Genomic DNA, 26,941 nt, shown 5'->3' on the forward strand with positions numbered 1-26,941 from the left:
AGAGAGAGAAAAGAAAGACGTATATATAAATACACACATATATATATAATAAAGGATAAAAATAAAAAATAAATAGAAAAATTAAAAAGTAAAAAAAATAAATTAATAAAAGAGGAAAAAAAGACATTTGGATATCCAGGAAAGAAATAAGAGATGAATAGGATATAGTTAAGATGTTTTTAATAACAAGCTATGGATAATTTACATGGATAAATTTGAAACTTTAGATCTATATTTTTAAATGTAGATCAGTGTGTGTGTATGACATGCATAAAATATCACTAAATCTGAATCTGTTTTCAAAGTAAATAAATAAATAAAAGTAGTGTAATAATGATAATAATGTTACAATAGCAGCAGCTAACATTTGTGTCCTCTCAGTGACTTTCATTATGTTTTAAGTACTTTTTATGAGTTAACTAATTTAATTCTAACTTTGACCCCATGAAATTATATTACTATTGCTACTTATTATTATTACTATGTTATAGGTTCAAAAATTGAGGATCCAAGAGATTAAATAATTTGCTCAAGGCCAAATGACTAGTAAATGATGAAATCAGACATTGAACCCAGATGGTCTAGGTCTACAGTGTAAATTCTGAATCTGATACTCTACTGCCTTTTGAAAGTAGTACACAATCATGGAAAAATTAAAATCAAATAGTAGAAAATCATAAAATGAAGTCTCACCTTCCTATTCATCCTACTTATTAACTATTATTGTTTTTTCAGCTTTCTTGGAAATATTTTTACATATACAGATTTGTATCATATCAGATTACATTGGGCCACATAATATTATAGAAAATATTGTAGGTCACATATACTTTTACATACATAATTTTACAAATAAAGGCCTACAACTTGCATTTCTATACTTAATACACTTGGATATTTTTTCTAATCAGTACAGGTAGACATACCACTTTTGAGGCATTCGAAAGAATATCTGAAAGACTATAATATTGAAATGTGTGTTGGTTTCAACCCTCAGCAGCTTCCTAGTGAATTCTGAAGGTCTAATAAGCAAGGGAATTCAAATACCAGGTTTATCTTAGGAAGCCACAAGATGAGTAGATTTCTGCACCAGCCTTCCAGAATCTTAAGTTTATCTCGTGGCCTTAACCAGGTTCTATTGTGTGTACCATCCAGATCGTCTCAACAACACATTATTTTCTCAAGTCCTCATCTTTGAAAATGGCTTCCACTGTGGGAACAGTGGGCATAATGTAGATTCCAAGGGCAGGGAGTGAATGAGGAGCCTCCAATGGCCTACATCCAGCCCTTGGGTCAACTGGTAGTTGTGCCTTCTCAGTGACCTTTAACACTCCACCCTTCATGACCAGCTCTTACAATCTTCCATGCCCTTCTCTTCCATAATGTGCTCTGAGTGGTCAGCAAGGTATTTCATCAATAAGAAGACGACGGCTAATTCGGTGTCTGTCTGACTGCAATGAAGGCAGATATCACAACAACAATATAGGTACAAGCAAGAGAAAACTAAGATAATTATTCCCAAACTAAGTATCATTTTTTCCCCCACCAAAAGCCCCATGATCCAAACCACTGATTTACTAAGTCCCATAGGCTAGTGGTTTGATCACTCTGGGCCTTCACTTGTGTCTTCATGTGATTTAATAAGGATGCTTCATTAGGAGACTGATCAGGGTATGAACAATAACGCTCTGGATAATGGCACAGGTGCCTCCTTGTGAGGCAGTAATAATGTCCAAGCCCTTTCTGTTTTGGAGGACAGCTTTTCTTATTAGAGACGTTTCGGTATTTGGTAAAGATAGCCTTTGCCAGAGGTCTCTTGTTGGGTGAATTTAGTAAGGGCTTCTATGTGTGCCACAACATCCTCCAGGCCAATGGAGGAGACAAGGCAGCATCCAAGTGATCAAACCGGTAGAAAACAGAATATGCTCCTTTGGCCTTGAAGCAAGAGAGGTTGGCAATTTTTGTTACTCTGGGGCAAATTCTCCCCTATGCCTGGAGAAAACCCATAGAGTAGTGGTTCAACTATCCAGTGGAAGTTGCAGCCAAATATTTGTGGCACACAACTTTTGGTTCCCATCCAGGGCTATCCAATAAACATCTAGGAAGTAGAACCAGTTTGTGCCAAACCAGTCACTATCCTTTAATGTGACAGAATGACCACACAGTTCCAGTGTTATCTATCCCATATTCCTAGTACAACTGGGAGTTTTAGGGATGGCTGGGTGCTCAAATGTCCATAACCCCAAGGTAAGCCACACAAACCTATCCCAAATATGAGTATAGCCACCAATAGCTCTATTTTGAAGACCCTTCTGATCAGCAGTCTGATGGGCTGCTTACATAGTTTGATTGACAGAAAAAGATGCCCAGGGTTATTGACAATATGTACCACAGGCCAGGCTCAGTATTGGTAATACCAGATGAATTAAGGGTACTAATCCTGGCTTGTTCCTTTATAATGCATTACTTTAAGCCTTTCTAATCCCCGCTCTGGAGTGATGATGCCCATCATAGCAATCCTGATGAGCTAGAGAGGGACAGTTTCCCACATACCCAACAGTTGGATTGATTCCTTTGTTGGGTATATGAGTAGGCCCACTGAAGAAAGGTATTTGATGCCCATCCTGTAGCCAGACACCACAGGAGCAACAGAAGTCTAAGGTCAAAAACATATATTTAGTAGGAACTTAAATGGGAAGGTATTCCTCTTCTATAAGACTTATATTTATGGCCTGATTCTTAGCTACTAATATGGCTACAGCTTTGGAATTTGACCATGTTGTATATACCATATATGCTGGTTGGGGTAAACAGTACTGTCAGATGGACTAGAGGAGATGGACTAGGGGTGGCATATGTCAGACCAGGACCCCTACATTCTCCCTTCTTTCAATGGTACATGTCCCATTCCAGGTATGGTGCATTTCCATTGGTCCAGCTTGCAGCAGGACAACAGGATCTCAGTGGGGTTTGCACTGGGGTGCAAAGTAACACCCATCCTGGTGGGATGTCCCCTGGCAAGCTCCAATACATATTGCCTTTCCCAGGTATGATGGGACTGGATGTTCTCAACACCATAGCATGTAGATCCATGGTGAGAATCAGGGCAATGTCTATCTCCTAAGATTTCCATACCTTTACAGAGTTAAATACCTTGGGAGGTGTCCCCAGGCTGGCATATGAGGTGACAGGCCCTACTGGATGATGATTCACATGTGTTAAAACCTGGAATGATACTTCAGTCTACCTGGCCAAGGTGGTTTTACTTGTTAGTAATTTAATAGCCTAATATTTTCATCCCTCCTTTTTAGCAAGCGTGCTACTTGCATTTATAAGGGAGATGAAACACTCATTTAATATCACATTCTTTTGTCCAATCTTGCACATCCATAACCTCTAAAATGTAACCCTTGATCACTGTCTATTTGACCATGGTATCCATATATAGTACTCAGTTTCTTTAACCCCTGATGGTGGCAGCCTGCTTTGCATGGCCAAAGGGAAAGCTTGGGTTAGGCCATATGCAGTGTCCACACAAACCAAGGCATATTTAGGACCATCTTTCAGAGGGAAGAGTCAATATAAACAATTTGTCAATTTTTCACCAGTTGGGATCTCCAGTGAATATCCCCAGACTCCTTTGACGGTGGTCTTGGATATTGTTTAGAACACACAGGACATGCTGTTACTGCATTAACCATCTTTCTTGGCAATGTGCCATCCCACTTGAGCACTACGGTGGCCACTCCTCCCATGCACCGAGTCTGCTGTATCTACTGAAGGGCCAGTTGCTAGGGCTCATACCTGGGCATCCGCTTCCTGGTTAGCGGGGAATGTCAGTACCTTACATATTGGGATTTGGAAGGCAGTAAAGGCTCCCTGAGGCCCTTGGAAGTGCCTAAATGTCATTCCATATATATTTCCATGACTCCACAGGGTATAATGAGCTACCCAGGGGCTTAACGTGCATCTAATATTTTGCCGTCTCAAAGGCAGCTTGCTGCTCTGATCCTGTGTTGTACATGTGCCCCTTCTTTATGAGATGGTATAAAGGACAGAAACTATGCCAGGTCGGGGATAAAAGTCCCCCAAGCCCCCCAAACTCTACAAAAGTTTGCACCTCTTCCTTTTTCACCTTCTTAGGGGTTGGATAGGCTTGCAACTTATCAATCACAGCTTCTGGAACAAAATGCATCTTACACCCACACACATGCACACCCAACATATATGCAGGTGGTGCCAGAGGGCAGAGTGTGTGTGGTAATATTGCTCATTTTTTCTGTCTCCTGTCTGGACAGAGAAATGCCATCACCTCTATGTCCTACAGCCACACTAACCACGCCTGGCCTTTTGCTAGGACTTGGCAGCTGTATCAATAAGCTCAGCAGAAAGTATATTCAGTGACATTTACCATCTAGAGAGCCTCAGCAACACCTTGCTCCCTCAAGACTGCATCCTTGAAAATGGCAGGAACAATGGACAGAATGTACACTCCAAGGACTGGAGAGACGTTGAAGAGCTTCTAATTACCCGAGACCAGCCACTGGCCACCTCCCCACAATGACCTTCTCCAATAATGCATGGCATCATATACTTAGCCAGTTTTTTATAAATAAACATTGAAGTTGTTTTTCTTTTGTCATTTTTTTCACACTTGTAAACAATGCAATAATGAACATTCTTGTGTTGATTTCCTAGGGCACTTTTGCTAGTAAATCTATAGAGAACTTTGTTCTTAGAAACGGAAATGCCCAAACTGTGGAAGGAGCCTCGGTGCCCATGGAAAGATGAATGGATAAAGAAGATGTGGTTTATGTATACAATGGAATATTACTCAGCCATTAGAAACGACAAATACCCACCATTTGCTTCAACGTGGATGGAACTGGAGGGTATTATGCTGAGTGAAGTAAGTCAATCGGAGAAGGACAAACAGTGTATGTTCTCACTCATTTGGGGAATATGAATAATAGTGAAGGGGAATATAAGGGAAGGGAGAAGAAATGTGTGGGAGATATCAGAAAGGGACACAGAACATAAAGACTTCTAACTCTGGGAAATGAACTAGGGGTGGTGGAAGGGGAGGAGGGCGGGGGGTGGGGGTGAATGGGTGATGGGCACTTGACGGGATGAGCACTGGGTGTTATTCTGTATGTTGGTAAATTGAACACCAATAAAAATTAATTTATAAAAAAAAAAAAAGAAACGGAAATGCCGAGCTAAGGTATATATGTGCATTTGGAATTTTGATAGACATTACTAAATATCCTTCCAAAAAGGTGCTAATTAGCACTCTCCCCAATAGTGTAGGGGAATATTTCTAGCACAGACTTTTGCCAACATGATTATAATTTTTAATCATTTCAATGTAATAAAATAATGATTGTTTAAAATGGTTTATTTAAATATGAATAAGACTGAGTGTTTTTTCAAATGTGTACATTTCTATAAACTACCTCTTTGTGCTCTCTGCACATTTTTATTGTTGATTATTCATTTTTCCTTTTTGATATTTAATTTTTTTTTCTATTTTAAGAAAAGTTTGCCTTGGTCATAAATACCGCAAACAATTTTGCCATATTATTTCGTTCCTACAGAGATTTGTAATCTTAATGAAGTCATGTTCAGAATTTTCCCCCCACTTTTTTTTTAAGATTTTATTTATTTATTCATGAGAGACACAGAGAGGGACAAGCGGAGACATAGGCAGAGGGAGAAGCAGGCTCCATGCAGGGAGCCCAATGTGGGACTCAATCCCATGACTCCGGGATCACACCTGAAAAGAAGGCAGACACTCAACCACTGAGCCACCCAGGGGTCCCTTCCCCCGACTTGATATTAAAAAAACATGGTCTCTCATGTTCTATTTCAATACTTTTATTTTGTTTTTGTATTTAAATTTATTTTAGTGCAAGTACTGAACCAAGAATACCTCTGACGCCACATTACTAGTACCAATGCTGGCTAACAGTATCAAGAGAAAGTTAATAATATAGATTTTCTACCACCGTTTTGGAATACATTTCAATGTATACTAAATTTCTATATTTTAAATTTATATCTGCAGATCACAGTGTATCCTCTTGATTTGCTTAGCCCCATCCCAGTAAGAAACAGATTTTGCTAATCTTGACTTACTTCCAATTTTACTAACTTTAAATTAGCAAATGCTCTCATTTTTCCTTTTTAGAAAAATTTCTTGGGGCGCCTGGGTAGCTCAGTGGTTGAGCCCCTGCCGTTGGCTCAGGGCGTGATCCTAGGGACGGGGGATCGAGTCCCGCATGGGGCTCCCTGCATGGAGCCTTCTTCTCCCTCTGCCAGTGCCTCTGCCTCTCTGTGTCTCTCGTTAATAAATAAAAATCTAAAAACAAAAGAAAAGAAAAATTTCTTATCATTCCATCTATTAAAATTTAGACTAAATTTGGGATGCTGGGTGGCTCAGTGGTTGAGCGTCTGCCTTTGGCCCAGGGCATGATCCTGAAGACCTGGGATCAAGTCCCATGTTGGGCTCCCTGCATGGAGCCTGCTTCTGTCTCTGCCTGTACCTCTGCCTCTCTCTCTCTCTGTGGGTTTCTCATGAATAAATAAATAAAATCTTTAAGAAAAAATTAGACTAAATTTAGTATCAACATTTTTCAAGGTCTAAAAACAAATGTTGTTAGTGTTTTTATTGAGACAACATTGAATTTCTAGGTAAATATTTAGAAGGATGGATAGTTTTACAAATTGAGCTTTTCTATTTTTTTCTCCACAAATACAGTATATTTTTACATTTATTTAAGTCTTCCTTTATGTCCTTCAGTCATTTATTTTTTTTCTATATCATCATTACAACTACCATGCAAGTTTATTCCTAGTTGTATGTTTTTGTGGCTATAACTTAATGGAGTCATTCCTTACATCGCATTCTGTAACAAAGAGGTCATTGGTATTTTTACATTAATTTTGTGGCCAAGTCACCTTACTAAACTAATATTTTTCATATAGATTTTTTCAGTGACTTCTTTCATTTTCCCAGTTGGAAAATCATGTTTATAGGAAATAATAAGGCAAAAATTTTCCTATTCATTATTTGTATTTAATTCCCCAGCATATATGTACAGACTAATACTTCCAAAGGATTGTTAAGTAACAATATTAAGTGTAGGTATTCATATAGCTTTCCTTACTTTAAAAAGAATCTTTCTGGTGTTCCACAATTTGACATAGTGATGGTTGTTTGCAATTTTAATTACATTTATTATGTCAAGGGATTATCTGTTTGATAATGTTTTCATCAGAAAGAAATGTTTAATTTTGTTAAATGTCCTTGCATAAGGTAGTAAGATGGTACTTGAATTTTTTTAAAATTTTAATCTGTTGGGGATCCCTGGGTGGCTCAGCGGTTTGGCGCCTGCCTTTGGCCCAGGGCGTGATCCTGGAGTCCCGGGATCGAGTCCCACATCGGGCTCCTGGCATGGAGCCTGCTTCTCCCTCCTCCTGTGTCTCTGCGCCTCTCCATCTCTCTCTCTATGTCTCTCATAAATAAATAAATAAATCTTTTAAAAAAATAATAAATAAATAAATAAATAAATAAAAAATAAATAAATAAATTTTAATCTGTTAATATTGGAAGCAAAATAATTCCCTTGTTTTAAAACATTCTTGCTCTTTAAACAGTGTAGGTTACAATTAGTTATTTTAATATGTGCTACAATTCTTTGTGCTAATATTTAAGAGTTCTACATACATATTTTTGAGCAAAATTGAGTTTTCTTTTTAAATGTGTTGCTTTTGTTAGGTTTGGAAGATTTACTGATATACAGGGTTTATAAAATCTACTTGAAATCTTCCCTTTTTGGTATATGAAGATGTTCCTCCAAGCATGTTACACACGCACCATCAGTATTGCAAATGCCTAATGGTGGTTTATTATTTGTTTATTTGCTTTGTTTTTAATTATGGTGGCTATTGGTTATCTATTTTCATTTGTCCTTCAAAATATTAGCCCTTAGATTTTTTTCTTTTTTGCCTATTCTGTTTTTTATATTTAATTTGTCAATGTCCAACTTCTGTTGCTCTCTTTTTACATTGCTAGTTTGTGCTTTTTACCTCCTTGAATTGAGTACTTAATTTCTTTTCATTGTTGTTTACTGATGCCATATATAAAGATGAATATCTTCTCATGGGCACAAATTGATTTTAACCCATGAATTTTGATATACAGTATTTTTATTACTGTTCTTGTCTAGATGTCCCATTATCTCAGTCTTGAATTCCTCTCCAAACTGGGAACAACTGGTTAAAACTTTCATCTTTTAATAGGTGGTAATTTTGTTTTTGTTGCTATTTTTCTAATTGTATTAAAAAATCATCAGGAAATGTTATCTGCACTGTTTCAGCATTTTAGATTAGAATATGTGTTGGTATTCATAGGTTAATTATAGTAAACTTTTGTAAATGTTCTTTGAAAATATGCTCTATCATAGATTTTATATATGTAATATATTAATCAATATAGTATCATTCAGAATAAAACATATTTTTATTATGAACTGAAAATAGTGTGTTAAAATGTTCTATTACAGTTCACTGTGTTTCATTTCTCCTTGTATTTCCTGCAGTCTTGGCTTTGTGTTTTAATATTATGGTAATTTGTAGCTTAAAGAATGATGACGGCAATATGTTAACTGTTAATTATATTCTTTATTATTGAAAATGCTCTTCTTTGTTACATCTAATACATTGATTCCTTGATTTAAACTTGTTTGAGATGGTTTTTAAGATGTCAGCTTTCCTTGCATTGGTATTTGCCTAGTTTGTCTTTGTCATCTTTTTACTTTAATATTTTGACTCATTTATCTTAGAATATTTGTTGTATATGGCCTATAGTTTTGCCTTTGGTTTTGGCAAATAGAAACTTAGTATACATTTTTATAGGAGAGTTTATTTCATTACATTTACCAATGCTATACCTTAATTGGTAATTATTTTGTGCTTTTAAGTTTTATTTTTAACATACCCTACTGTCTCTATTTTTTCTACATTCTGCTATATGACCTGTTTCCTTCCTGCCACTACCATTCCCTCTTTCAAGTTGAAAATCATATAGTATATTTTTATCACTTCTTTTGATGATTATATTTATAATCTAAGTAATATACTAATATCTTTATTTCACACATTCCAATTTATTTTTTTTAAATTTTTTTTCACACATTCCAATTTAAAAGTGAAGCATTATATATTAAATTTCTCCTCGAAAAGATGAGAACTTTAGTTTATACTTCCATCTCTTCTCTATTCCCACCTTTGACTTTTATTGCAGTGCTGGAATTTTGGTCTAATTCTTATTATATAACATGAATATAATATTCATATTATAGTATTTAATATTCATATTATAATATTATCTAAATATTATATTATTATAGTGTTATTTGTTGTTATTCATCATATTATGTTGTTATTTTCATATGGTATATATTTTCTCTTAGTGTCTATCATTTCCTTTCTTTTTTATTAATTTTTTTAATTGGAGTTCAATTTGCCAACATATAGCATAATACTCAGTGCTCATCCTGCCCAGTGCCCTCCTCAGTGCCCATCACCCAGTCACCCCAACCCCCCACCCACCTCCCTTCCACCCCTTGTTCATTTCCCAGAGTTAGGTGTCTCTCATGTTTTGTTACCCTCACTGATAATTTCACTCATTTTCTCTCCTTTCCCTTTATTCCCTTTCACTAATTTTTATATTCCCCATGTCATTTCTGTTTTTGTCTTTAAACATAACTCACACATTTGTTTTGCCCTGAGTAATTCCATAACTCATGATTATCAGTTTTTAATTCCAATCCTTTCATGTTATGAGTATCTTCATTCCCAAGTTCTTCACTTAATTCAATCTTTGTTTGATTAGATCCCTCTACCAAATTGTTTCTTAAGGATTTATGTTTGCTATATTTTCTAAGTTGTTTAAGAATGTCTATCTCTACATTTATATGCTCTAAGTGATTTGAATGAGTATAAAATCTTGATTTGTAATTTTTTCTGTTTATCCACTCAGAATTTGGAACTTATGGATAACGTTTTTTATGGCTACTTGGGAGTAAATGCTCATGCCCAAAAGTCTGAGAAAATGTTTTTACTTTTGATAAGTGAACTGCTTTCTTGTTGTTTTTCCTATAAAAGTGCCATAGGAGGTTTTTTTTAAAAAATTGAAGTCTAATGCATTAATCAGGAAATTTTCAATGAAAATGACAGAAATGAACTTCGAGCTAGCATGAATGAAAAGAGAGGGATTTGAAAGCTCACACAGACAGAAAGGGAGGAACATCATTACCATTAAGGATGATTGGAAGAAATACTCAAGTGCTGTCAGGTTTTTCTTATTTCTTTGTATTCTGTGCTTTGTGCCATGTGCTGACTTGAGTGTTTCCAACTAAAGACTTATGTAGTCAAGAGAGGTCTTTAGGAATATTAGGAATATGAATATAAGCAGTTCCAGAAACATTCTTAAAGCTTAGCAATAAAAAAGGAAAAGCTATTCTCTCCTAGCTCCACTTTGAAAAATATTGCAAGGTCTCTGTTGGGTCATCATCTTCCATATGATTTTGTGAGTGTAGTTAGGTTCCATGCTCTAAGTGAACTAGCTCTGTGATCTTTACTGAGCACTGAGGATGCTATGATGGAGGATCTACAGTATAATCAATTTAGCAAAGTATATTTCAGAAGTTTGAGTGTTATTTTAATCAGGAGAAGAAATCATTATGCATTTCATTCAGTAAATTCGCCAGGATGTCACTTATTTGAAATTCTGATTCATTTTTTAAATTAGAAAACAGTATAGCTTTGTAGCCTGCAGATATAGATATTATTTTATTTTAGGATAGCTTTCTTTTGTTATATGCCTCCACTTTTGCCTAGAATCCTGGTCTCCCTTGTGAATATATATAATTTTCTAAATCAATAAACTCAACCATTTCTTCATTTATGCTCCTCTAAGACAATACAGTAGGTACTCTCTTCATTCCCAAATTTTATCAAACCTTTGTTAAGGGAGAATGCATGATTTAAATATCACCATAATAATGTTGTATTAAAAAACCCTCAAAAGTTAGTTGCATGCATGGGGGACCCCTGGGTGGCTCAGCGGTTTAGCACCTGCCTTCAGCCTAGGGTGTGATCCTGAAGTCCCAGGATCAAGTCCCGCATTGGGCTCCCTGCATGGAGCCTGTGTCTCCCTCTGCCTGTGTCTCTGCCTCTCTCTCTCTCTTTCTCTCTCCCTCTCTCTCTGTGTCTCTCATGAATAAATAAATAAAATCTTAAAAAAACAGTTGCATACAGAAATAGATATTTTCTGCTCATGAATCTGAAGTTCAGCTGGTCTTGGTTAGGCTTGGATGGGCTTGGTTGGGCAGAAGTTCCAACTTCAGTTGGGTTCAAATCATCTCCAAGTGTCTGTCATCCTTCCTGGACCCTAAACCTACCAAAGGCATACTCTTCACATGTGAAAGGCCAAGGTGCAAGAGTATAAGTGTAACAAAACTTTTTAAGCCTTTGCTGATGTCATATCCACTAACATCTTATGGTCAAAGCAAGTCATGTAATCAAGCCCCAGGCAAGAATTGGTTAGTCCTATCCTTCCATCATGACAGGAGTGCAGATGCATAATATTACTTCAGGAGGGTTAGGAATTGGAATAATGGCTCAATCTTTCACAATTTCTTTGTTGTTCACAATTACTCACATGTAAAATATACTCACCTCTGTGCAGATATACCAAAAGTTCTACTCAATCATGGTAGCAGACTCCATCAGGGTCAGAGGATCTACATTATATCCAGATATAGTTTCTTGTAATCAAGAAACCTATGAACCAATTAAAAGTTTACCAGAATCCAAAGTACAATGGAATAACGAGGATGGGAAAAAACACATTTTCATTCAAAGAGAGTAATAATGGAATGCACATATCAGTCAATGGTCCATAGAAGTTTCATACTTCTGCTAGACAAATATTGCCAAATCCACTTCCACTGGGGGCAGACCGTGCTATTTGATTGGTCTGTGTCTGTTCTCTGAGAATATGCTCTTCACAGCTCCTTTTCTGTCATTCAGGAGGTCTTTCCTTTTCCAAAAAATCTCTTTGGCCACTTTTGAAGAGCACATGGGAAAATATGCTTTTCTTCAGAGCAGAGGAGGTTTTTAAATCTGTTAATCTGCATGGAGAAAGTAAAAGGCTCAAAGGTCTTTTCACATCTTGAACATGTTCAGGACTCCTTTATTCCAGATTACAGAAGATTTTGCCAATACAACTCTCTGAAAAACTATAAAATTTCTATGTATTTGATTCTAGTCAATTTCATATTCTAAAAGATATGACCACAATTATTTCTGAGGCATGCCCTTCATTTTATTTGCAATTATAGTTGGCCTGGGTATATCAGATGTCTGGGAAGGTGGCATACTCTTAAGATTTCTAGGAGTCCCAACCCCTTTTGGCAGAAGAAGAGGTCTACTAGGTGTTCATTAAATTCTTTCAGACATTTTAAGGATGATATTATAGCCACACATTGTTTTTGTCATACTCCGAAGCTGTATCATATTGGAAGTACCAAGGAATTATTCTTTCCCCTGAGGCTATATATTAATAACCATTTATTTAATATGGTGAAAACCAGTTTAACTTTCCAGTTTTGCAATGCTAGCGTTTCTAGATTCTTCACATTTCCTCCCAATTCTATTTTTACCCTCGCCAGTTTGTTCCTGTCTAAGAGAACTTTATCAAATGCAGGCTGCAGCGGCCACCCCGGGATTTCGGCAGTCTCCCTCAAAAGCTCCTCAATCAATATGACGGGTTCATTACATATATTTTCTGTCCTCCCCATTATCATGAGTGACAGTTTTATCAAATATTTAGCCACTACATGCCACAGGTGGACATTTTTCCCACTTTTAATAACTCTCCTCACAATTTTTCTAGCCTCATATTACAGTGTGCGTGCCACCTGCTGCCCAGTTCCCAAACCATTGCCAACCAATTGTAGATGTTTGTTATAGCATCTCTCCTTGGTAGCAATTGTCAGAATGCTGCTACATAACCAACCACCCTAAAACTTAGTGGCTTACAACAATCAGCTTATTTCCTTATCCATGTCACAGTAGGTTATCTATAATTCTATTGCTCTAGACTGGGTTAGGCTCCAAGTTTCAGATTAGATCTAGGTCTGCACAATGTGACTCTCATTCTGCATGGACCAGCTACCATCTGAGGCATGATTTTCTTATGAATAAAAACAAGAGTTCAAAAAAGCAAACTCAAGTATGTAAATACATTTCAAGCATTGGTTTATGTCACATATGCTAACATCTGATTTCCAAACAAGTCAATTGGCTAAGCTCAAAGAAAAGAAGCAAATAATTATACTCTATCAACCACAGAAATATGACAATGATATGGATGTATATCAATATTAAAGGTACATGAGTAATTTAGAGTTGAAATTCAATTTACACAGAAAAATATTTTGTGGTTAAGAGGAATTCAATAGACAACTTCTAAAATCATATTTACTCTCTGATGCATATTAAACAGGGCTTACTTATATTCAAAATTCTTGAAAATAGAAACTTATAAGAGTATTTTTGAATTTTTATGTGAATACTGTAGATATTTCCATTTTTCAATCTTCTCATATATTTTTCTGACTTGCCATCTCTATGACTCTGGCTTTCTTGTTTCCAATGAGGGCTAGTCAGAACCAGTTTGAGAGAAATTGTTGGGTTCCAGTATTTTATAGGATGTAACAACATTATAATTCAGGATTTCCACACATCCTCAAAAAAATCCATAGAGATCAAAAAGAACAAATTAAATCACCAGTGACTCATGCCTATAGCCTAAGACATAAAGAACACCACAAACACTCTTTATCTACCAGTGGACAAGTTCTATCCAACATGACTTAAATATCCTTAAGTCATGAATAAGTAGGGCAATAAACACCCAAATGACATAGCTACAGCTCCTGAATCCATACTTGTGAAGGTAGATAAAGGTAGAAAGAAGACATGAGAACAAAGGGACCAACAGCATGGAACACAGATAAAATTACCCTCCAAAAATGAATCCTACATTTAGTTAGAAAATATTGAAGATGGATTTGTAACCAGTAATTCAGAGGCTGGTTATTGAAGAGCTGAAAGTGATTTGGTATGCAGGACTCAAGATGATGGCTCAGAAAAACACTACTCCTGGTGAAAAAGGGAAAACTTGGAAAGGGGAGCCATCAATTTTGAGACTCGGTAGTGAGAATGAAAAAAGACACAAGAGATAAATATTATAAAAGTATTATTAAAAAACTCAAGAAAAGAAGTATACTAAAGAATGTGAATCCAGCAAAGCTTTTTTTTTTAAACAAAAACAGCTTTAGTCTACAGAAACAAACCACATTAGAATCACATTAGAAAATATAATGGCCCCCTCCTAAAAGACTGTATTTCACTGAATTAAGAGAAAAGAACAAACTCAACTGCAAAATGCATTAGATATCTTAAGTCCTCCAGCAATGCCTACATACCACTACCTGCTAGACTCAGAAGACATCACAGAATGAACAAATGGTCATTCATGTCCTTGCAAAGAAAGCTACACAACAAAACAAAATGACAATAAAAAATTTGAGCTCATGAAAATTGTCCCAAAATAACTTTTCTGAAGCAGAAGGAAACCATAACACATAATGTGCCAACCTAAATTAAATGTTGTTACATAATCATTGGCATGTATGTAAAAACAGCTTAAATCAGAAATTCAGAAACTCAGAAAAAATTGTAAAAAAAATCAGAAAGCTGTGAAATAGCCCTATCATCAGAAATCAAATTGAAAAAAAGATAGAAATCAATAATAAATGTAGACAGAATAGAGAGTGCTCCAAAGAGAATAGATTAAATTGATAATATAAAAAAGAATATTGAAAAAGGCAAGAAAATAGCCAAGATATCATAAAGACAATACAGAAAGTGATATAAAAATCGGAGTAAAAGTGATTGATAAGATAGGAAAATGAAGTTACGTATAATTGGAGTCCCTAAAAGATAAAAAACAATAACAATGACATAGAGTTTTTTAAAAGTATTTTTCAGAAAAGTTTCTAGGTACAAAAGACCTAAACTTACTTATTGGAAATGCCAACTATGTCTGGAAAAACTTGGCTTGAAAAGACAACTACAAAACATATAATAATACAATTCTTAGAAATTAATATTAAAGAGAAATCAAACAAAACTTCAGGGCTCTAGACAAAAAGACCAAGTCATATACTAATTGAAGAACATTAATATTGGCATTATATTTTTTAGCAACAATATTCAAAACAAAACAGTGGCATTTTTCAGAAACTCTAGGAAAGAAAATGTGACCCAAAAGATTTTATATGCAGTCAAGATGTTATGAAATATTGAAGTGATAATAAATATGACTTAACCTGCAAGAACTAGGGGGTAACTATTTTTAAAATCCCTTCCTGAGGAGTCGACCAATGAACACGTTCTATCCAAACCAAGTGATTTCTGGGGAAACTGGCAAAAAACTAATCATGATCACCATAAGACTGTGATATGAATGATGTGTTTGGTTTCAATTCTGTCCATCATTTTATGTACATTTACAATGTAACATAGTGTTTCCCCATGTGTATTTTTCCTTTTTTAAAAAGAAAAGATTTTATTTATTTATTCACAAGACACAGAGAGACAGAGGCAGAGGGAGAAGCAGACTCCATGCAGGGAGCCGGATGTGGGACTCGAACCCAGGACCCAGGGATCATGACCCGAGCCTAAGGCAGACGCTCAACCACTGAGCCACCCAGGTGCCCTTGTATTTTTCCTTTAAAAGCAGAGTGACAAGAAGGAAAGTAATACAAAATAGTACATATTCTTTCAACGCAGCTTTTTTATGACTTTTTGCCTGGACATAGGCCACAGTCATGTTCATGCTGTACTGGGTTGTGCAAGCTTGACTAGAAGCCTAACGTGTTACTGGGCTGATAAATCAGAGGGCAGGCTCTGGGCTATCACTACAACAGAAAAGGAAAAGGAAAATTTGAAAAGGAGAGAACCTCCGATAGGAGGATCCAATGTCTGTTTATAAACTGCCCAAATCTCTGGCTAATGTATGAACTCTAAATGCGCAGGGCACACTCCAAAAAGACTAAGACTGAAAGAACTGAATAGAAATTGTAGCTTCCACTTGTCATAGAGGGGTCGGGAGCTTGAATTCAGCCCAGTTAATTGCTAAAACAAAGAAAAGTTGGCATTCATCAGAAGATGATAACAATCCAGTTTCTATAATGCATCAATCACAGTATCCAGTCAATGTAATGTTTAAAATTATGAGATTTAAGAAACAGAAAAAATATGACCCACACTTAAGAGAAAAGGAGATCAATAGAAACTAAATCTGTGATGACTAAGACATTGGAGTTAACGGACAAGAATTTTAAAGCAGTCATTGTAATTATGCTCAGGGACATAAAGAATGTGTGCTCATTATGATAGAAGAAGTAGAGAAGCTCAGCATAGGAATAAAATACGCAAAACACAAACAAACAAAAAGCTCCTGGAACTGAAAAATAGAATAACTGACACAAAAATTCAGTGAATTGACTTAACCATACAGTGAAGATGACAGAAGAAAAAAAATCAGGGAATTTGGAAAAGATCAATGGAAATTATCTAATCTGAAGAATAGAAAGAAAACAATAGCAAAATAAAGAGAGCCCCAGTAATGTGGGTGAAATCAAGATTTTAACATGCATATATTTGGTGTCTGAGTAGCATAAACAAGAAATAAAGATTGAGGGGGACACATATTTGAAAAAATGACTTAGATTTCTCCAAATGTATTGAAAGACATAAATGTAAAGAAAGAAGAAACACAGCAAATCCAGCAAGATAAATACAAAGGAAAAAGTCCTGGGTGAATGATCATCAAACCATTGAAAAGTGAAAAGAACAACAGCAAAAAAATTCTTAAAGGAAGCTAGAGTGGAAAAAAACCAAAACATTCATACATGGGCACACGGTACAAATGATGCCTGACATCTTATCACAAAAAAAATGGAGGATGGGAGACAGGAAGACAGTGGAAAATTATTTTTAAAGTACTAAAAAGAAAAAAAATCCAGTTTTTTTTTTAAAAATGCATATGACTGTTTCCCACCATTTTTTTTATTGCGGTGAAATGAAATTAATATTTAACATCTTAACTTTTTAAAAAAATTGACATCAAATCAAGGTATAATATATTAATTTCAGGTGTATAACATAATGATTTAATATTTTCCAATGTGAATTTTAGCCATTTTAAGTGTACAGTTTAGAGGTATTAAATCCATTAATAATATTGTGCAGTTGTTATCATCATCCATATCCACAGCTGTTTTCATCTTGTAAAACTGAAATTCTATACCCATTAAAGAATAACCTCTCCCCCAGCTCTTTGTGGCCACCATCCTACTTTCCATATCTATGATTTTGACTACTCTAGTATCTCATATAACTAGAAGACATACAGGATTTGTCCTTTTGTGACTGGCTTATTTTATTTAAACTCAACTATGTCCTCAAGTTGTATCCATGTCGCAGCATATGTCAGAATTTACTTCCATTTTTTTTACTTCCATTTTTAAGGTAAAATAATATTCCATTTTATGTATCTACCATATTTTGCTTATCTGTTTATCTATTGATGGACACTTGGATTGCTTTCATGTTTTAGCTACTGTGAATAAAGCTGCTATGAACACAGGTATATAAGTATCTCCATGAGGGGCTGCCTCCAATTCTTTTGGGTATATGCCCAGAAGTGAAACTGCTGAATCATATGATAAGTTTATTTTTAATTTTTTGAGGAACTATCATACTGTTTCCCACAACAGTTGTATCATTTTACATTCCCACCAACAATTTACAAGGGTTCTAATTTCTCTACGTCTTCTCCAGCACTTAGTATTTTCTGTACTTCTTTTTGTTCTTGCATAGTTTCCAAGGAGCAGACATAATTCTCTTTGTTTCTCTATATGTAAGGTATTTTTCTCCCCTAGCTTGAGAATATTTTTTCTGTCTTTTATTTACTGTAATTTGAAAATAATATGCTATGGTTTCATTTTCTTGCCATTTATCCTGCTTCATGTTTTCTAAGCTTCTTGGATCTTTGGTTGGGTGTCTGATAGTAATTTGAGCAAATTCTCAGGTGTTATTGCTTCAAATATTTTTTTCTTTTCCTTTCTTTCTTCTCTTTCTGGTATTCCTATTCAGTGTATATTGCAACTTTATAGTTATCCCGTGATCCTTGGATATTCTTTTTGGGCTTTGTTTTTGTTTTTTTTTCAGTCTTTATTCTCTTGCTTTTCAGTTTTCCAGGATACTATTGATACATCCTCCAGCTCAGAGTATTTTTTTTTCTCAAAGGCATTCTTCACTTCTGTTATATGTTTTCATTTCTAGTACTTTTTGGTTCTTTCTTAGAGTTTCTATCTCCATATATTGCTCTCTGTTCTTGCATGTTCTCTACTTCATCCGTTAGAGTCCTTAGCATCCTAATTATAGTTGTTTTAAAATCCTAGTCCAATCATGTTTCTAACAATGCACCATGTCTCTGGTTGCTCTGTTTCTTCAAATTGTGTTGTCTTTTGTTCTGCCTTGTAATTTTTCTTGATAGCTAAGTACTGAGGAAAAGGGACTGATATAAATAAACTTTTAGTAATATGGTGATAAGGTTTGGGGGAGGGGAGACATTTTATAGACCTATGATTAGATCTCAATCTTTTAGGGAGCACATGACTCTGGCCTTTGAACTTCACAAGTGTTTCTTGGTTTTCTTCCACACTCAGGTGGAATAGGTTGACTGGAGCGGGCTGGAGTTGGGTATTTCCTTTCCCCAGATCAGTAGGCTCTGGTTAACTAGTTTCTCCTAAGGGCAGCCCTTGTTAGGAAGAACAGAGTGTCCTAGAGTATTTTAAAGTGTATCTTTACTTCCTTGCCCTACCCCAAACTGGAGGGGATATTTCTGCACTATGTATCTCTTGGAAACCCATTCTCATATATTTTGAAAATATTTTCTCTTAGTTTGTGACTTGCCTGTTTGTTTTCTTAATGATGACATTTGAAAGTAAACATTTTACATTTTTATGTCTACCTATATTTTATTGTATAATCTCTGTGTCACAGGTATTTTTTATAAAATAAAATACATAGCCAACCTATGACACAACAATGGCACTGCTAGGTATTTGTCCAAGAGAAATCAAAACATATGTGCACAAAAATGTTCAAAGCTGCTCTTTCATAATAGCCAAAATTTGGAAACAATCCAAATATATATCAACAGGAGAACAGATAAACAAACTGTGGTATATTTATATAATGGGAGACACTTAGGTGCTGTTAAAAAAAAAAGAATACTGATGCAGTTAAAAACTTTGATGAATCTTAAATTTATGTTGAGCAAAAGAAGCTTTACACATTAGGCCATGTACTGTATAATTCTATCTAAAATGTTTTATTATAGGCAAAAATTATAATGAAAAAATATTAACTGTCTTCCTCAGAAGTGTTGGGAATGGAAACTGACTGTAAAGAGATATGAGGGATTTTTTGGGGTGATGGAAATGCTTTGTGGTTTCATAGGTGTTTGGATAGGTGTTTGGATATGCATTTGTCTAAACTCCTTGATGGTTCATATCACTAAAGGTTAATTTATTTCAAATAAAGCAAAAATAACTACCAACAAATATTGAATCCTAGTTAATGATATACATTCTGAACTGTTTAGTTTTGATGTATCCTGATGTCTAAAACTTACTTTGAAACACTTCAGAAAGATGAATTTATGGATGAGTAGATAAATTCATAAAGAGAGCAATTGATAAATTGAATTTTTGGATGAGAAGATAAATGGATAGATTTGTGGTAAAGCTTATACAGAAAAATGTTGAGAATAATAAAATGTCTTTTTTTTTAAAATAATAAGATTTCAATGGTGGGTATATGGTTGTCTATACAATTCTTTCCATTTTTCTGTACATATAATAATGATAATAAAATGTTGGAGAAAACCAAAAAGGATCTTCCCAATACAAATCATGAAAAATAAAGTGAAAACCACTGTTCGACATTTTTAGACAAAAGGGGAAATGAAAAGCATAAATGCAAAGTATTTTAAAAATTGGTAATACGATTCTTAATAAGTTATCAGAATCTATTCCTTGTATTTATAGCACTTTCCAGAAGAATATTCAAAACTTAAATACCTGTACCAATAAGAGTGTAAAATTAAAAACAAGTTTCTTAATTTCCCAACTTAAAACCAAAAATGTAGAAAAATCTTTAAAAAATAGCTATAGAATGCCTTAAGAAAATAAAAACAAAAATTGATGAGGCAGGAATAAACATTCAAAAGTAATATTAAGTCCAAATATTGATTCTTTTTAAAAAATTAGCAAAAGTAGATATATTAGCATTTAGTCTAATAAAATGATCAGAAATATTAAAATAATTAACTACAAGAAAAAAGCTATTGAGACAGAGAAATAATAAAAATTATCCTAACAATTTGTGTAACTATGCAGATACGTTGTAAACTTAGATGCTAGGTAAATTTTCCTAGGTAAGTGCAATGAAATAAAAATAATCCTGTTGCACACAGAGGTAAAATAGACTAATTTCATAGGAAAATAGTGAAAGTTTAAAAAATTCCACCCCCCAAAAAAGCACCAGACCTAGGTGGTTCCAAAGGGACATTGTATTAAATGGTTAACATCTAGATGTTCCTAATGCTACATAAATTGTTCCAGAGCTTCAAAAGTGAAGGAAACCTTCCAATTTAGTTCTTATGAGACAAACAGCACTAATTGCTGAATCTACTGGTAACAGAAAACAAAAGAGAAACAAATATTACTTTTGAGCACTGCAGCAAATAGCCTAAATAAAATATTAGCAAAAGGAATTGAACAGTCTCTCAGGAAAATAATACATCATGACAAAGTGAGGTTTATTCTCAAAAGGTAAGGATGTTCAGTATTTGGAAATATTTTAACATATTTTCATATTAATGAAGAGAATTTATTCACATTAACTGCTGAAGAGAAAAATCATAGTTTACTCAGAAGGCCTGTGACACAACTGATACTCATCTTCTCTGATAACATTTAATGGAATAAGAATGCGCACACACACGCACAGGATAGAAGCATTTCTACTGAGATCAAGAACAAGGCAAAGATACTTACTTCCACACTACTGCTTAACATCATATAGGACTATGGACCAAATTGGAAAAGAAGGAAAACTATATCTATTTGCAAGTGATTTGACAATATTCTGAGAATGCAAGAGAATAGGTTATAAAACATACTCATATAATAAACATCTTATAATGCAATAGGATATAAAAATTAATGTACAGAAAGCAATGGCATTCAACTGCACAATCAGTAAAAAAATATAAGAAAAAAATCCCATTTAAACTGCAAAAAGATACATACAATTCTTAGGGAAAACACTCATGAAAGACACAAAAATAGATTTGGAAAAAAATAAAGACAATTCTTGTTTTTGGACTCAATAACATATGCATGTCTTTTTCTTTAAATTGATATATGAAATAATGCAGTTCCAATAAAAATTTAGAATTTTAATTTGTAGCTATACAAGCTAATATGGAAAAATAGTGTGCTAGAATAAACATGTAAGAATAATGATAAAACTGTGAAGAAGAGCCATGGAGTGGGAGGACAGTGGATACTTATCAGATCCTAAAGCATATAATGAAGCTTCTGTAACTGAGACAGTTACGACTGGCATATGAATGGATAGAAAGAGTGGTAGAATGGAGTAGAAAGTTCTGAAAAACATCCCATATATGTATAGAAATTTAGTATAGGATAAAAACAATAACTTAGTCATTGTAGGCTTATTAATAAATGCAATTGGCCATTTGCATAGCCATTTGGGAAAAAGAGTATTGAATTTTTATTACTCATAGATTACATAGAAATGAACTTCAAAAGATTCAAGAATATAAATGTAAAAAAAAAAACAAAAACAAAACAAACAAAACCAAACACATACACAAAAGAAAAATGATGAACTCTCTTCCAATCTAGAAATAGGCAAAAGCTTTCTACTTTCAAAATCCTGATGTAATTAAAGACAGGACTCTTAAACTCAGGAACATAAAAAAGCAATCTTTTGCAAAAAATAATAATAATAATAATAAAGAAATAAATTACAAACTGGAAGGAAATATTTGTTTGACATTTATTCTAAGAGTTAAATTCTGAAAAAAATATAAAAATTCATAAGAAATAAAGAAATAACGAGACCTTAAAAAATAAAGGAAAGAAATCAGGAAAAATGATGTAGGAGCATAAGATATGAGAAAATCGTCTTTAAACTCTAGAAAAGACATTTATCTTCATCCATACTACAAAAATGAGATTATAACTACATTGAATTAAACAAATCTAACCTATCAATTAGATTGGCAAAAAATTTGCCAGTTCCATAATATACTTTGCTGTTGCTCAGGCTGTGGAGAAACAGGTACTCTGTTTCCATCCATACTGATGCTGGAATCGTAAAAATGGTATAAACCCTGTGGAGGAAAATTTAGTGATACAGTATATAGCAAAACCACATACCCTTTAATCTAGCAATCTTAGTTCTAGAAGTTTACTTTACAGATACACTTTTAGTAACACACTCATACAAAATGCATAATTTATTCATTGCAATATTATTTATAAAAACAAATTATTGGAAATTTACCTATATGCCCAATAATTGGTGATTAGGCTTATTGACAATAATCTGCTCACAGAAATAATACACTAATATTAAAAGAATTTAAAAATCTTTATAAATGATATGATTTAGGTAGGGTTATAATATACATTTTGTGTAAGAGAAAAGGGGAAATAAAAATGGTTGTAAATGTTTGTGTTCATGGAGATGCGTATTCCAGCTTACTTTTGTAAAAGAATTGCAGGAAAGATAAATTAGTGAATGATTAATTTTTACCTTCAGAACATATGCAGGAAAAGATTAGAAAAGATAGGTGAGGAATAAGACGTTGCTGAGAATTTTTATATAGATTTGACTTTTGAACTATGTTCTTATTTTTATATTGCAGAAGTACTAATTCAACAAAGAATTATAAAAAAAAAACTAAAATTGACCAAAATGTGAGAAAAAACCTAATTGTCTATCAAACTGATGATTACAAACACAGAGAAGAAAAGAATTAATGTAAGTAATTTTTGTATAAAATACTTTGACTTTATTTCTGGAGAGATACATCCCAGGGACAAAGGGAAATTTAGACGTTTAATTATAACATTTGTGAGTGCCGGAGTATGTGTATAGTAGGTCTGAAACTTGTATGTTGTATGACTGAACAAATAAGTTCATACATGCAATTATATCCCACTGTGGAAAAAGGGAGTTACGAGTATAGAATGGGAAGAAAGAAAGAATACTCCAGGGTTGTATTTGTTTTTGTTATTTGTTTATTTACTTTCCAGTATAATTAATATGCAATGTTATGTTAGTCTCAGGTGTACAATAGTGATTCAACACATAAACTATTTAATGCTTATCAAGATAAGTGTACTCTATTTTCTTAAGTTTTTATTTAAATTTTAGCTAACATACAGTGTAACATTAGTTTCAGGTGTACAATTTAATAATTCAACACTTCCATACAACACCTTGCTCACTGCAAATGCCCTGCTTAATCCCAGTCACCTATTTCACCCATCCCCCACCTCCCTTTTAGTAACTATCAGTTTGTTCTCTATAGTTAAGAGTCTGTGTCTTGGTATTTGAATTGGAGTCATCAACAGGATCTAATGATTTTCAAAGTACATATTTCCTAGCTCTGTTCATGGATAAAGCTAGTAGCATTAGTACATCAATAGCACTGAGAGTACTTAGCACCTAGACCTTGATTTTTAAAATACAGCTCTCTAAAAGGAGTCAGAGCCCCTTGGAAGACTGGCTTTGGGACTGTGGCAGGAAAACAAGGTGAGTATCGGACATTTTGTTATGTCAGAAAGTAAGAAGTTCTCAAAAGTTGGTAGGAATACATCAAGAGGACAGAAAAGCATGTTTGGAAAGGCTCCCATCAGCCAAATTTGGGAATAATTTAAGCCTTAAAAAGAAATAATGATAGAAATGGTTTATAACACATTGAATAAGAAATAAATCCATGAACCATAATAATACTAATTTTCAAAGGGCCCAGGAGGAAGAGAATGAAGGGAAATCTCTCTCTCTCTCTCTCTCTCTCTCTCTCTCTCTTTTTTTTTTACAAAAAGCACCAATAATAAATATAGGAGGAGTAATAAAATTATAAAATCATCATCTTGCAGCCAACATTTTAGTAATTAGTTCAGGAATAAATCAGCAACAAATGCTAAAATTATTGGGTTAAAGATCACGGGGGAACAGGATAATCACACAGTCTCAACATATGACCTCTGCAGATTAATTATTGATTAGAAAGGGGAAGAGATGATACTGTAGTATTATCTATACTGTAGTATGGAATTTTGGTGAACCAGATGATTGAACTTCATATCACCAGTAGGACAAATCAATATCATCCTTCTCCTGATATGAAGTACTGAGAATGACACAAAATTATCTATGTAATATTCTTGTTATAAAGGTTTAACCTGAATCTAATCTTGAAGAAACAATCAAATCTGCTGAGAGACATTCTGCAAACAAATGGCTCACATTTCCCAAAAAACATCAGTGCCCATGAAAGAGAAAAAGAATATTAAAAACAATGAACTATTCTGATTACAGTAGACTAGAGAGTGATAGCTATTAATTTTGTTGATTGAGTCCTGGAGAGGGGGGGAAAAGACTTATGGAACATACTGGAATTATATGAAAAATTAGAGAATGGGCAATATATGATAATAACAGATCAATATTAAACTATTTTAATGTAAACATTGTATTATGGTTATGTAAAAGAATATCTCAAGTCTTTGGACTTAAATGTTTTTTTATTTAGAGATGGTAACATGTTAAAACTTAGTGAATGTAAATGACAGATACAGGGTTTTGTGTGTCTTTTTTTTTTTTTTGGTTCCTTTTAGTAACTTTTCTAAAATAAAAAGTTGGCAGAAGAGAACAATATACAGGCCACAGAAATTCCTAGATTGAACAATATTTGTTTGTTTTGAAAGTCAGGCAATTTATTAATCTGCCTTTGAAATTTAGAAAAAAAATGGACTGTTTTTCTATAATATGCTGGTCCTTCAATATTAGTAAGAATCAGGATAAAGTTAAAAAGTAGGTAAGATGTTTATAGTTTGAAACAAAGCACTGGTGCTTTGAACGAACATTCTCTCAGACATTTGGAATATAGTTTTGAGGTGAGCTTTCCCTATTTTCAGAAGTAAACCCTCTTCCTTAAAGAAGATAGACGCCCATACATCAAGAATCAAGCAAGATCATCAAGATTAGAATGCGCTTCTATGGTGATCAGCAGTGGCAGACTTGGTGAGAGGAATGAAATGATACGAATATCCTCCCTCTGGTTTCAGTTGTTTTTCCTGCCACTGTATTAGTAAAATAGATATATCCTTCCATTCCAGAGATGCCCTCAGTTCTGGAGAACTAAGTAAAATATCAAGGCAGGAGCATTAAGTCTAGACCGTTAGAGAAAATGGTAAGGTGAGTGTGGCAGACACTGTAGGCTGGTCCAGTCAACATCCTGTTAAGCTTGGCTGTGTGACAGGCTTCTGGCTAATGAGATGCAAGTGGACATCTGCTAGTTGTGCTTTTTCCTACTTTATTTTTCTTGGCTGGATATGATATAATGTCAATAGCCTCTGAACCACCTTGCAACTATGATGGGAAGGCTGAGAGAGGTCATCTCTGACTGCTGAGTAACTAAAATGTATCCTGCAATCAACTTCTGGACTTCTTACATAAGAAAAATAAGCTTATTCGTTAAGCCACTATATTGGTTTAGATATAGTCCATCTATCCTGGGGTAAGACCAGGAATCTGGCAAATACCTAACATAGAACATGAAGAATTTAATTTTGCTTAAATGTCCCCTGTATCATCTCCTTCAGAAACCTATGTGACCAAATTTACTATATGGCCAGTAGAGATAAATCATTCCTTTTATAGATGTAAAATAAAAATTGCCCAAGGTAGAATTAATTGAGCTACATCAAGTGAAAAGAAGAAGCAAATTAAAGACTCTGAGGAGGGAGAAAGGAAATAGTGTGGGATTTAAGTTGGAGTAGAGCTTCCTTGATGAATCATCTGGAATCTTTAAAGGTCAAGAGGGATGGGGTAAAGCAGAGTGATAACGAAGAAGTGGCACTTATGAGTAAGGCTGAGAAGTGGTTACATAGCATAGTCAGGTATTCAGGAGGGGTGTTGTCAAGTAATTATCCCAAAATGATGCTGTTGTAGTTGAGAATTTGAAGGAAGTGAGCTTTCTTCAGACCAGTTAATAAAATATTTAGAAGTTATTATATGATAACTTGAAAAAAATAATAAATTCTGATGAGGACAGTTGATCCTGAGACCTAGCCAATATTAAAGTTCTTGCCAAAGCAGCCCTGGCATTTGGCTTCATCACAAAGGCAATCCCGTAGATGCAGAAGCATCTGCTCTCCTACTTACTGCTTATGTTAAAATGAAAGCTATTCAATAAAATATTTATAAGTATTGCTTCCACTGGTGGCTGGATGGAAATAAAATGGCAAGAAACCAAATTTCTGATAAATGTATGAATAGCCACTCAGTTGACCACTTTCTGACATGAATGTCATTCATAATTCCTGATTCTTTTTCAATATGTGCTTTCTTGTCATAAAATTGAAATAAAATTGTTCTAGATCTCTTAAGTGTCCAAAAT

This window comes from Nyctereutes procyonoides, unplaced genomic scaffold (assembly GCF_905146905.1).
Source record: "Nyctereutes procyonoides isolate TBG_1078 unplaced genomic scaffold, NYPRO_anot_genome, whole genome shotgun sequence".
Taxonomy (NCBI): domain Eukaryota; kingdom Metazoa; phylum Chordata; class Mammalia; order Carnivora; family Canidae; genus Nyctereutes; species Nyctereutes procyonoides.